Source organism: Bombina bombina, chromosome 11, assembly GCF_027579735.1.
Source record: "Bombina bombina isolate aBomBom1 chromosome 11, aBomBom1.pri, whole genome shotgun sequence".
NCBI lineage: Eukaryota > Metazoa > Chordata > Amphibia > Anura > Bombinatoridae > Bombina > Bombina bombina.
Window position 1 is genome coordinate 21,223,899 of NC_069509.1, and position 14,994 is coordinate 21,238,892.

Here is a 14,994-nt window from a genome sequence, read left to right on the forward strand (position 1 = left end):
AATCAGCCAATCAGAATCAAGTTCAATCCGATTGGCTGATAGAATGCGAGCTCAATCTGATTGGCTGATTGGATCAGCCAATCGGATTGAACTTGATTCTGATTGGCTGATTCCATCAGCCAATCAGAAAATTCCTACCTTAATTCCGATTGGCTGATAGAATCCTATCAGCCAATCGGAATTCGAGGGACGCCATCTTGGATGACGTCCCTTAAAGGAACCGTCATTCGTCGGGAGACGCCGGAAGAAGAGGATGGATCCGCGTCGGCTGCTTCAAGATGGACCCGCTCCGCACCGGATGGAAGAAGATCGAAGATGCCGCTTGGAGAAGATGTTTGCCGGTCCGGATGTCCTCTTCTTGCCGGATAGGAGGAAGACTTTGGAGCCTCTTCTGGACCTCTTCAGCACCGGATGATGGATCGCCAACCCCCGCTTGGGTTGGATGAAGATGTTGGAGCCAGGACGGATCGGTGATACCTGGTATGGTGAAGACAAGGTAGGAAGATCTTCAGGGGCTTAGTGTTAGGTTTATTTAAGGGGGGTTTGGGTTAGATTAGGGGTATGTGGGTGGTGGGTTGTAATGTTGGGGGGGGGTATTGTATTTATTCTTTTACAGGCAAAAGAGCTGAACTTCTTGGGGCATGCCCCGCAAAGGGCCCTGTTCAGGGCTGGTAAGGTAAAAGAGCTTGTAACTTTTTTAATTTAGAATAGGGTAGGGAATTTTTTATTTTGGGGGGCTTTGTTATTTTATTAGGGGGCTTAGAGTAGGTGTAATTAGTTTAAAATTGTTGTAATATTTTTCTTATGTTTGTAAATATTTTTTTATTTTTTGTAACTTAGTTCTTTTTTATTTTTTGTACTTTAGCTAGTTTATTTAATTGTATTTATTTGTAGGAATTGTGTTTAATTAATTTATTGATAGTGTAGTGTTAGGTTAATTGTAGGTAATTGTAGGTAGTTTATTTAATTAATTTATTGATAGGGTAGTGTTAGGTTTAATTATATCTTAGGTTAGGATTTATTTTACAGGTAAATTAGTTATTATTTTAACTAGGTAACTATTAAATAGTTCTTAACTATTTAATAGCTATTGTACCTGGTTAAAATAATTACAAAGTTGCCTGTAAAATAAATATTAATCCTAAAATAGCTACAATATAATTATAATTTATATTGTAGCTATATTAGGATTTATTTTACAGGTAAGTATTTAGCTTTAAATAGGAATAAGTTATTTAATAAGAGTTAATTTATTTCGTTAGATGTAAATTATATTTAACTTAGGGGGGTGTTAGTGTTAGGGTTAGACTTAGCTTTAGGGGTTAATACATTTATTAGAATAGCGGTGAGCTCCGCTCGGCAGATTAGGGGTTAATAATTGAAGGTAGGTGTCGGCGATGTTAGGGAGGGCAGATTAGGGGTTAATACTATTTATGATAGGGTTAGTGAGGCGGATTAGGGGTTAATAACTTTATTATAGTAGCGCTCTGGTCCGCTCGGCAGATTAGGGGTTAATAAGTGTAGGCAGGTGTCGGCGACGTTGAGGGGGGCAGATTAGGGCTTAATAAATATAATATAGGGGTCGGCGGTGTTAGGGGTAGCAGATTAGGGGTACATAGGGATAACGTAGGTGGCGGCGCTTTGCGGTCGGAAGATTAGGGGTTAATTATTTTAAGTAGCTGGCGGCGACGTTGTGGGGGGCAGGTTAGGGGTTAATAAATGTAATATAGGGGTCGGCGGGGTTAGGGGCAGCAGATTAGGGGTACATAAGTATAACGTAGGTGGCGGTCGGCAGATTAGGGGTTAAAAATTTTAATCGAGTGGCGGCGATGTGGGGGGAGCTCGGTTTAGGGGTACATAGGTAGTTTATGGGTGTTAGTGTACTTTAGGGTACAGTAGTTAAGAGCTTTATGAACCGGCGTTAGCCAGAAAGCTCTTAACTCCTGCTATTTTCAGGCGGCTGGAGTTTTGTCGTTAGAGCTCTAACGCTCACTTCAGAAACGACTCGAAATACCGGCGTTAGAAAGATCCCATTGAAAAGATAGGATACGCAATTGAAGTAAGGGGATCTGCGGTATGGAAAAGTCGCGGCTGAAAAGTGAGCGTTAGACCCTTTAATCACTGACTCCAAATACCAGCGGGCGGCCAAAACCAGCGTTAGGAGCCTCTAACGCTGGTTTTGACGGCTACCGCCGAACTCCAAATCTAGGCCCTATTCTCTATACTCAGTGGGCCATTCAATAGGTTACACTACTGCCAGGTTTAGAGTTACACTTATCTAGAGGGTTACTTTGTTTAAGTACATAAACTGCAATGTGTACTAATACAAATAAGGCATACATTTCTGTAGACCAAGCTATATGACTTCTTATAACTAATATGATCAACAAAAATAACACAATTACAAGAGAATACAAAACAAGCAATATTATTTATATATATATATATATATATATATATATATATATATATATATATATATATATATATATATAAGTTAAAACAATACTCCCCTAATTTAACTGTGTATGACTCTGTAACAGGGTAACAGGTGCTCAATTCCAAAAGGCAAGGCAGAGCCCAGAGAAGGATAGTCTTTATGTTCTGAAGACACACATCATAGGAAACAGTCATAGATTACCCAGAGTCCAGTTCTGGGGTTGGTACCAGCATGCAAAGCAAAGAATGGATCCAAAGATAGTTCAGCAACTTTTACTGCAGTATGGTGTTTAAACAAACTTTTTTCTTTTCTTCACCTAGGCACCAGTCATTTCTTTGTTTAAAAGGTTTACTTTCATTCAATCTTCAATCTTTTGGAGAGTGCACTATGGAATTTTATCTGTACAGATTTTACCTAAATATGAAAAACTCAAAAATAATTTAGTTAGTGTTTTTACTCTCTGGATACAGCTTCATGATCTCATCCTGCAAATACAAATATTGTGTCAAGAACAAAATAGAAAAATAAAAACATTTTAGGTTCATTTTCTTACTCAAACAATCACCCAAATCACATAAAGATAATCATCAATACTTCCCCCTTTGTTTGCGTGAAACACCCTATGTGTCACGCAAACACAATATAACAGCAAACTAAGAGACAATTCATGCACTCCGTAGAATACTATTCTTAACATCAGGCAAAATCAAATACACCTCAATATTCAATGTTCCATTCATACAGCACCCTTCCACACGCATTTACTAAAAATAAAAACATATCATTCTCTTAGAGAACACTTAAAACCAACTGTCCATTCCACAAAACAAAACATTAACAGCCGACACAAACTTTTAACAACCAGAATCAACCTGAAATTCAACACATATACTTACACTCACTGAAACACAGCACTGAAAAATACTACATTCTAGAAAAACACTACAAATAATTAAAATCCTATAACAACTTTCTATGCTCTAGATTTGCAAATTCTACCATGCACAATACTATGAGATCACTCTAATAATGCGATCACTTCAGAAGATCAATAATCTCTAGTTGCATATTTACAAATAAAATCCCTAACCATAACTTTACAAAGGAACACACAAACACCTAAGTACTATATTCTGGGAAAGGTCAGTTAATAATGGTCCAGCACTGTACTATATAGCCCTTGCTTACATGCACAGTGGAAACCCACTGTTAAATAAATCATGTTTGGCACAAATAATTTGTGAAAAGCTCTAGAATCCAGTCTATACTTTTACATAACCAAGGTTTTAATAAATACACAATTATTTGATTTAATTTTTTTATATAATTTGATATTCACCATTTTGCAGCTCGCTGACTAAATATAACAATTGTATACAACAAAATGAGCTTTCTAAAAAGAATAATAAGAATGTACACTAATAGATTAAAAGGACAGTTTGACCAAAAATGTCCCCTTTAAATTGTTCCCAATAATCCATTTTTCTTGATGGAATATATGTAATGTTGACAAATAGCTCCATTATACCTACCATGGCATAGTTAAATAGCTGATTTAGCCTGTAGCTTAGCCACTTATAATAAAAATGTATACTGACGTCCATTTTTTATATATATAAAAAAATTTATATTTTTTACAAACTGCTACATTTATGTTTTATATCCTTTACTTGTTAATACAGTGTTATTGCTGCTCATGAACTCCTTTCACATGAGTGAACTGGTCCTTTAAGTAATAAAATGACAATTTTCTATTGCTCTGTCTAAGCACTGAGCTCCGGTTTTACAGACAAATATAAGATAAGGAACACAATGAGATATGCTTATTATCCAAAATTCAACCTATTGCAATAGGCTGTGATTTAAAAGCCCAAAAGCAACGACTTCATATATACAAATAAACCTGAAAATACAATTTCTCCTACTTTTTTATACTACACAGCTGGAATAACAAATCATTGAACAGTCCCTTTAAGGACTGAACATTTATAACATGTATCTTACATATATATAACCTAGCTACCATTAAAATTCTACTTCTTTACTGTATCATTACCTGCATATTTAAATGAGAGCCATCACAGCATAAATAATATTACACAGTAATATGTTACCAATTCATATTATTTAACTCTACTGAATTACTCTACTTGCAACAGAAACAGACCCAAATACTTTAGATAAATTTAATAGCATGCAGTGTATAGTCTTTTCTATTCTACTGTGTTTAACTCCTTGCATGAATCTTACATTACCCCCACAACATACTTGAATCAACCTGTTAATCTTTTTCCATTTACCAGAACGTGATCGAAAGTAACACAAACATCCGCACATTTACAAATCCCTTAATTAGTTCACTTGTGTAAAACAAATATCACTTAAAACTAAAAAAATGCTATTAGTAACACATATAATTAAGAACATAGATATGACTTTAAATCAAGTTACAACAATAACACTTAAAATACCTCATTACAACGTCCGATTTCTTAGCTAAGAAACTAGCCTGAATAATTACCATTCAGAAAGAAAAATGTACCAAGGTCATTTTTACAGCGATACACACACAAGCTCATACCAACTTGCATACCATAAATTCACTCACAACATTTATTCTAAAGCAATTTCAACATACATCAAACTTATTGGCCCCTATTTATCAATAGGGCCCCTATTTATCAAGACCTCGCTAAATGCTGAGAGCAATATGCTCTCCGCATTTAACATTGAACCAGCAGTTTACAAGACTTTACTGTTGGTGCAACGCCGCCCCCTGCTGACTCGCGGCCAATCGGCAGCCAGCAGGGAGGTGTCAATCAACCCAATCGTATCCGATCGGGTTGATTTCCGGCGATTCCTGTCCGCTTGCTCAGAGCAGGCAGACAGGGTTATGGAGCAGCGGTCTAAACTTGTGTTTCTGGTGAGTCTGAAGACTTACCAGAAACTCGGGCCCACAAGCTCCTTACGGAACTTAATAAATGGGCCCCTTATTGACACAGAAAACACATTAACAAGTGTCTCTGGGTGGCCTCTGATCACTTTAAGAACAGTCTTTGTCCTCTTAGAGCTCCACCTTCCTCAGGCACTCTGCTTCAATACCATAGTTCATTTGAAGTAGAAGTGCTTATCCAGTGTTCCTCTGCAGGTAGATGCTGGAAGTCTGATGGTTTGTTCATGGAGTAGTCAAGGAAAGACAGTATATCCTCATAGCAACAGATACTCGAGCTAGAAGGAGTCTAAGAATGAAACAAAACAGTACAAGATGAGCACACACTCCAATACAATCACAATTATGTCCAAATAAAAAAAAAAATTCACCTTTTTGTAAGCATCACAATTCCTTTAATAGCTTAACTTATCCTACGTCATTTAAAACCAGGAAAACATTGTGGATATATAATACAAACTAAATATATTGAAACATTTACAGAGAATAACTCACAGCTTCTCTATACAATTTAAATAATACTTTAAACATAAATACTGAGCAAGTAAAAACTGCTAGATTTTATCAAGAGGCTGCATGGCTATGCTAAGTAACTTATGCTAAGGCCTGACCTCAAACAAAAATGAAAAGTAAAACAGTCAATAAAAATATTTCCTTTAAAATGAATCTCTTCACACTTTCTCTTTGAACTACTAAAACAAATAAAATAACCTAGTGTTCCTTTATTCTGTGAAGCTACTATATGTAACGTTTATAATTCTCCAACTATGATTTTAATAGTCAGCAGTCTCATCTGATATAAACACTACTAGTTAACTATTTATTTTATGCAACCTTAATTCTCTCGCATTCCCGTATGAGGAAAGAATACAATCATAACATTATTAAAACTACAAAATCTTTTAAAGGTAAACACATTTTTATGGTAAGATAATTCCTTTTACTGACAAACATCTGGAATTACAAAATTCAAATTGCAGATACCATACTAATTAAAAAAGGGACAAAATACATTCGCTTTCATAACACAGATCCATTAAGAGCCATTGTAGGTAGAAAATATACCATCAATATAACTATAATTATACTACTCCCAAAAACATGGGTGAGCCTTCTGTGTTCTACAATGATGAAGGGTCTAGCATATTCTGATATATTGCAGCATTTTCTTTAAACTATACAGGTACAAACATATTCTCTATACTCAGTGGGCCATTCAATAGGTTACACTACTCCAAGGTTTAGAGTTACACTTATCTAGAGGGTTACTTTGTTTAAGTACATAAACTACAATGTGTACTAATACAAATAAGGCATACTTTTCTGTAGACCAAGCTATATGACTTCTTATAACTAATATGATCAACAAAAATAACACAATTACAAGAGAATACAAAACAAGCAATATTATTTTTTTATATATATATATATATATATATATATATATATATATATATATATATATATATATATATATATATATATATATATGTTAAAACAATACTCCCCTAATTTAACTGTGGATGACTCTGTAACAGCATAACAGGTCCTCAATTCCAAAAGGCAAGGCACAGCCCAGAGATGGATAGTCTTTATGTTCTGAAGACACACATCATAGGAAACAGTCATAGATTACCCAGAGTCCAGTTCTGGGGTTGGTACCAGCATGCAAAGTAAAAATGGATCCAAAGATAGTTCAGCAACTTTTACTGCAGTATGGTGTTTAAACAAACTTTTTTCTTTTCTTCACCTAGGCACCAGTCATTTCTTTGTTTAAAAGGTTTACTTTCATTCAATCTTCAATCTTTTGGAGAGTGCACTATGGAATTTTATCTGTACAGATTTTACCTAAATATGAAAAACTCAAAAATAATTTAGTTAGTGTTTTTACTCTCTGGATACAGCTTCATGATCTCATCCTGCAAATACAAATATTGTGTCAAGAACAAAATAGAAAAATAAAAACATTTTAGTTTCATTTTCTTACTCAAACAATTACCCAAATCACATAAAGATACTCATCAATACTTCCCCCTTTGTTTGCGTGAAACACCCTATGTGTCACGCAAACACAATATAACAGCAAACTAAGAGACAATTCATGCACTCCGTAGAATACTATTCTTAACATCAGGCAAAATCAAATACACCTCAATATTCAATGTTCCATTCATACAGCACCCTTCCACACGCATTTACTAAAAATAAAAACATATCATTCTCTTAGAGAACACTTAAAACCAACTGTCCATTCCACAAAACAAAACATTAACAGCCGACACAAACTTTTAACAACCAGAATCAACCTGAAATTCAACACTAGCAGGCCCATTTATCAAAGGGCTTGCGGACCTGATCCGACACTGCGGATCAGGTCCGCAAGACCTCGCTAAATGCGGAGAGCAATACGCTCTCCGCATTTAACATTGCACCAGCAGCTCACAAGAGCTGCTGGTGCAACGCCGCCCCCTGCTGACTCGCGGCCAATCGGCCGCCAGCAGGGAGCTGTCAATCAACCCGATCGTATTCGATCGGGTTGATGTCCGGCGATTCCTGTCCGCCTGTTCAGAGCAGGCGGACAGGGTTATGGAGCAGCGGTCTTTAGACCGCTGCTTCATAAGTTGTGTTTCTGGCGAGTCTGAAGACTCGCCAGAAACACGGCCCTTCAAGCTCCGTACGGAGCTTGATAAATGGGCCTGATATACTTACACTCACTGAAACACAGCACTGAAAAATACTACATTCTAGAAAAACACTACAAATAATTAAAATCCTATAACAACTTTCTATGCTCTAGATTTGCAAATTCTACCATGCACAATGCTATGAGATCACTCTAATAATGCGATCACTTCAGAAGATCAATAATCTCTAGTTGCAACTCCTTGCATGAATCTTACATTACCCCCACAACATACTTGAATCAACCTGTTAATCTTTTTCCATTTACCAGAACGTGATCGAAAGTAACACAAACATCCGCACATTTACAAATCCCTTAATTAGTTCACTTGTGTAAAACAAATATCACTTAAAACTAAAAAAAATGCTATTAGTAACACACATAATTAAGAACATAGATATGACTTTAAATCAAGTTACAACAATAACACTTAAAAATACCTCATTACAATGTCTGATTTCTTTGCTAAGAAACTAGCCTGAATAATTACCATTCAGAAAGAAAAATGCACCAAGGTCATTTTTACAGCGATACACACACAAGCTCATACCAACTTGCATACCATAAATTCACTCACAACATTTATTCAAAAGCAATTTCAACATACATCAAACTTATTGGCCCCTATTTATCAATGGTCTTGCGGGACTGATCCAACAGTGCGGATCAGATCCGCAAGACCTCGCTAAATGCTGAGAGCAATATGCTCTCCGCATTTAACATTGCACCAGCAGTTTACAAGAGCTGCTGGTGCAACGCCGCCCCCTGCTGACTCACGGCCAATCGGCCGCCAGCAGGGAGGTGTCAATCAACCCGATCTTATTCTATCGGGTTGATTTCTGGCGATTCCTGTCCGCCTGCTCAGAGCAGGCAGACAGGGTTATGGAGCAGCGGTCTAAACTTGTGTTTCTGGCGAGTCTGAAGACTCGCCAGAAACACAGGCCCACAAGTTCCTTACGGTACTTGATAAATGGGCCCCTTAGTGAAACAGAAAACACATTAACAGTCTCTTTCTTTCAGGAAAACATATGTTTCATAACATACCAAAGACATTTAGGAATACAATAAGATTAACTTTCCACCAAATTTAAAATGTATTTGAAAGTGTCCAAATTTGCAAGGAATGGCCATTTTCCCAGCAGATTGAGACATAAAAAATTTTTAAACAGCATAAAACATCCTCAGATCTAAAGAGTAAATCTTTTACACGTCATGCAAGACACAGTGAGAACTGACAGACCAACACTCATTACACATAGAATACACAGAATCTTTATTTTGATACTGCAAACACACATACAACAAAATAAAGAGTTTTATAAACGGAGCTTCTGTAACAGTTTTTTTCCTGTTCTCTAAATATGTGATCTGGTGTGTGCGCTCGGTGGCCCCCCTTCTATTTCCACAACATTCTTTAACACAGGAGCACATATTTTCGCTGAATCTACAGAGCTGTGCTCACTGACAGTTTTATAATCCCCCTCCCTTTTTGGAGTGGATGTCTCTCTGCCTGAAATGCTTCTGTCCTGAATAGAAACTGTTAACCCTTTTTGTAGCTACTAAAGATGCAAAACAGTGTCTTCCACCTGCTCTGTCTCCCTTCTTTTGTGCCCTATTTAACGGGAGTTTCGCCTTTAACTGGATTAGGGTCTGTAATATGTAAGGTATTCTTACCAGCACTAGATGGTACATGCTGAACAGAATTTGTACTTTGAGCAGACCCCATTTCCACAACACAATAATAGCAGCAATGATAAAATGCACAATTACTTAAAATTTTCTAAGCACAGCACAGTACAGTTATATGGCAGTATCAGCATAAGCAATCAAGCAAAAAGCAGCACCAAATACCAATTCAACTCTAGTGAATTTTTGTTTGCAAAAAGCAGCACCAAATACCAATTCAACTCCAGTGACAGGTAACTCAAACTCTATTATAGGAATATATATGGAAAACTTCAACACAGATGAGACTCTAACTCACCGTAACACAGCGCTGCCACTCTGCCTGGGGGACTTAAACAGCCCGTCAAGTACACACAAACTTTTGCGCCACAACCTGCGCTTCACCAGACAGGAGTCCACACTTGCCTAAACTATCAGGACTTTAAACCTGTCTAGAGGGGTTAATACAAATGCTGGCAGGAATGGAACCTCCGCAAAAATGCGCCTCTACCGCAGGAACCCCTTATCAATTATAAAAGGACTTTAACCCTTTATATAAACATATATCACTAACTAACTAACTTTTTTTTTTTTAATAATAAAAATTTAGGTTCAGATTCACAGAGGGAAAAGTAGAGTAAAAAACACTTATCTACTTACCCAGTGCGAATCCCACGATCTGATACCAGAAATGTTAGGTGTTATTTTCAGTGGGGGAGAGTGTCAGTCAGCACTTGGCCTGGATCATACACTGTCACCTGGAAATGAATAGGTTACACTTACTTCTTCCAAATGATGCATACTGCCAGTCCTGGGGATATACAAATATCCACACTCGTCTGTTTGTCTGCCACCTCTTGACAGGTCTCCCTACCGGTAATCCCTGTGGCGCTGTAGCGTGTGTGTGTGAGAAAGGCTTCTACCTTCTTCCGGGTTCTGGCTAAGTTGGAGTGTGACGTATGTCAAGAGGGAGGGGAGGAGTGCAGGTGAACTGGGGGAATACTCCGCTTGCGTCCCCAGATGCCGTTCTTCTCGGGAGACACGATGTACCGCTGGATGTCAAAGTAAGTTCATCTGTGCCTTGCTCATGTCCTCAGCAACAACCAACCAAAAAATTGAAGCAGCAGGCACCAGTATGAACAATTATATGATCCTTTATTAGGCAATAAAATTACATGGAGAAAAACGGGTTAACAAACTTCAAACCCTTCAGGCAGCAAAGTGGATGGTGGTACTACATGTACCCTAACGCTGACGCGTTTCGGCTATTGCCGTAATCGTAGCTGAAGGGTATCTCTACCAGACTTGTATTTAAACCTTAAAACATTACATCATTGGTTAAAAAATGTACCATGTGACAGACACACCTCCACTTTCCAAATCATGTGATCGCTCCTGTATCTTGCCAGCTCTACTTAGTTACCAAATCACTAAAAGTTTAACACTTCATGGTCCTAGTGCTCATCTCCTATACTAACAGCATGGTTATCTAATATGTAGGTGTGGGTTCCAACTATTATTAAAGATAAAGGGGACAATTCCGTATCTACTTTAATTAATTGTTTCCCATATAGAATATATATATATATATATAATGTATATGACTTAGTATCTTATCTTAATTGAAAGCTCACTTTACTTTCAGGATGTTTGTTAGAAATACTAACTATATATTTAACTCCCTAGTAGTTTACTATCCATTATGGCCAATACACTTACATATATATAAAAAATTAATTAAAACCAAGCTGGAGATATTTTAAACCACTATTGAATAATAGAGGGAAGGTTAGACCTATTTAATTTACTTATCATATATATTAATACAACAAGCAGATAAAATAAACAACATATTTTCTGGACACACAGGTCAACACCAGTAATTTATTAAATCAAATTCAGAATTGAACCCATGTGGAACCCTGGTGTTTAACCTGTGTATCCAGAAAATTTCTCTCTTAGAAAGGAGAGCATCCCTATCCCCTCCTCTATTGTCAGTGTGTACCACTTCTGCAATAGTCCATGAGAGGGATAAGGGATCTTGATTATGTTTGTCTTTGAAATGACTGACTAATGCTGTTGTTAGTTTCCCTTGTTTGATGTCATTTATATGTTCCCTAATCCTGGTCCTAACTTGGCGGGTCGATAGGCCTGTGTATTGAATATTGCATAAGTCGCAGTTGAGTATGTAAATTGCATAAGAGGATCTGCAATTAAAAAGTGCTCTATGTGAAAAAACTTCACCAGTGTGTGCACTCTTAAAGACATTCCCCATTTCAACATGTTTACAGGCTATGCAGTTTCCATTGTATAATCCTTTAAATCTTAACCAGGAAGAGTCCCTGGATCTGTCATTTTTTAGTTGTGTAGGTGCTAGGTGATTTCCTAGTGTCTTTCCTCCCCTGAAGGCAAATCTGCATCCTTGCGACACCACCTGTACCAAGTCATCATCTGCTTTTAGCATTGTAAGATTTTTACGTATAATGTTGCAGATTTGATTGTACTGTTTACTGTATTGCGTAATGAAAGTTATCTGTTTGCAACCAATATCATTTTTTGGGGGCCTAGCTTTATCCTCTAGAAGGTTCATTCTATCTTTATCCTTTACTTCCCTGCGTACTCTGTCTATTTCTTGTCTAGGATACCCTCTCTCTGAAAATTTCCTAGACAATTCTTTCTCATGCTTGGAATATTCAATGTCTCGAGAACAATTTCTCTTCACTCTAGTGAACTGTCCCTTAAGAACAGATCTAAATACTTGTTTGGGATGGCTGCTCTTAGCGTGCAGCAGGGTATTTCCAGTGATTGGTTTTCTAAAAAGTTCAACCCTCACTTTTTGTTCCTTTTCTCCTAGGAGAGTTACATCTTGGTAATTTATCTTGGACTCCCCATATTCATATGTAAATTGGAGGTTGGCATTGTTTATATTCAAGTTTTTTACAAAATCCTGTGCTTCTTCTCTGCTGCCTTTCCAGACAATGAGCAAGTCGTCTATATAACGACGATAATAGACAATGTTGTTCTTAAATTTATTACTATCTCCAAAGATGTGGCACAGCTCCCACCAACCCATATAAAGGTTGGCGTAGGAGGGGGCAAATTTTGCCCCCATAGCCGTGCCACATCTCTGGAGATAGAATTCCTGTTCAAACACAAAAAAATTATGTGTCAACAGATATTCTGTTATTTTTAGAACAAACCTAATAAAGGGTGTGTCATAGGTAGTGGATCTCCTGAGGAAGAAGGCTATGGCCTCCAGACCACAATTATGTGGGATGGATGAATATAATGCTTTAACATCGATGGTTAACCAGCCATAGCCTTCTTCCCAGGTGATTTATTCTATTTCCTTTAGAAGAAGATGCTTTGTATCTCTCAAATGGCTTAAAAGTTCCCCAACTAATTGTTGGAGTAGTGAATCTAGCCATTTAGAGAGTGGCTCAAGCATGGATCCAATCCCACTAATTATAGGTCTAAATTCAACATTCACCAAAGATTTTTGTACCTTTGGTAAAAGGTTGAAGGTAGGAACCTTGGGGCTTTTATTTTGGAGGAAATTACTGGTATCCTCATCCAAAAATCCTGCTTCCTTACCATCATCTATCAGGTGAGATAGCTCTCTCTGGAACCTAATGGTTGGATCAAAAGCCAATTTGGTATATTGTTGAGGATTTTCTAACTGTCTGAGTGCTTCTTTCACAAAGAAATCTCTACTCATCAAAACTATAGAACCCCCCTTATCTGCTGTTCTTATCACCAGATCTTTGTTTTCACTCAAGGATTTTAATGCAGATTTTTCTTTGGAGGTCAAATTATCCTTTGACCCAGATCTAGAGGTGTAGGCCAATTTGTTAAGATCCTCTTCAACCCTTTTGTGAAATTTTTCCAAAAGGTGGCCTCTAGATTGAATAGGATAAAACTTAGATTCACCTCTAAATCTGGGACAACTGGCAGTGGCAAATTGCATACAGTCATAGTCTATGACATGACGTTCTGTTTGTAATGATTCTAAATTCACTATATCACAACATTCATTAAATGTTAATCCACATGTTGTGTTATTTTCCTGTCTATCTATACAATAATGATCATCAGAGGGGTATGCTTTGAAGTGTTTTTTTAATGTAAGAGATCTTATTAATTTATTCACATCTAACAATGTTGAAAAAAGATCAAAGTCATAGGAGGGAACAAAGCTTAACCCCAAACCAAGAACCTTTTCTTCTATGGGGTTTAAAACATAATCAGACAAATTGATTATGGATTTTAGTTGTACTTTCTGCTCTGACGACCCCTCCTTATTGGATATCTTTCTTTTGTAAGATCTCCATCTCTCCCCCCCTTCGGGTCCTGCCGGGGGCCTGGAAAAAACCTGCTCTACTTCAACCCTTTCTCTTTCTAAAGCCATATTGGTGGAGACTTCTGTGTTCCTACTTGTTGCCTCTAATACCTGATATTTAGATCCTCTGGAACCTCTAGTTCTACCCCTCCCTCTACCTCTAGTGTTAGTTTGTCCTGAAGGTGTACTTATAGTACTAGCTAGTATGGGGGTAGGTGTTTGGGTATTTTCCTCTCCTGAAGAGGCACCAGTATTGTAGTTTTCATCCTGAGACTCCACCTCACTGTCTACAAATGTAACTACCTTTTTGGGGGTGTGATGGCTCTTATTTTCTTGTCCTTGGGGACCACCCCTGTTTCCTTTCCTATTTTTGTATGATTGAGATCTAAGTTTTCTGTTCCAAATATAAATCTTATTACTATCATAATCCCTTTGGTCCCTCAAGTATTTTTCATGAGCATACCCCTCTGATGATCATTATTGTATAGATAGACAGGAAAATAACACAACATGTGGATTAACATTTAATGAATGTTGTGATATAGTGAATTTAGAATCATTACAAACAGAAAGTCATGTCATAGACTATGACTGTATGCAATTTGCCACTGCCAGTTGTCCCAGATTTAGAGGTGAATCTAAAGTTTTATCCTATTCAATCTAGAGGCCACCTTTTGGAAAAATTTCACAAAAGGGTTGAAGAGGATCTTAACAAATTGGCCTACACCTCAAGATCTGGGTCAAAGGATAATTTGACCTCCAAAGAAAAATCTGCATTAAAATCCTTGAGTGAAAACAAAGATCTGGTGATAAGAACAGCAGATAAGGGGGGTTCTATAGTGTTGATGAGTAGAGATTTCTTTGTGAAAGAAGCACTCAGACAGTTAGAAAATCCTCAACAATATACCAAATTGGCT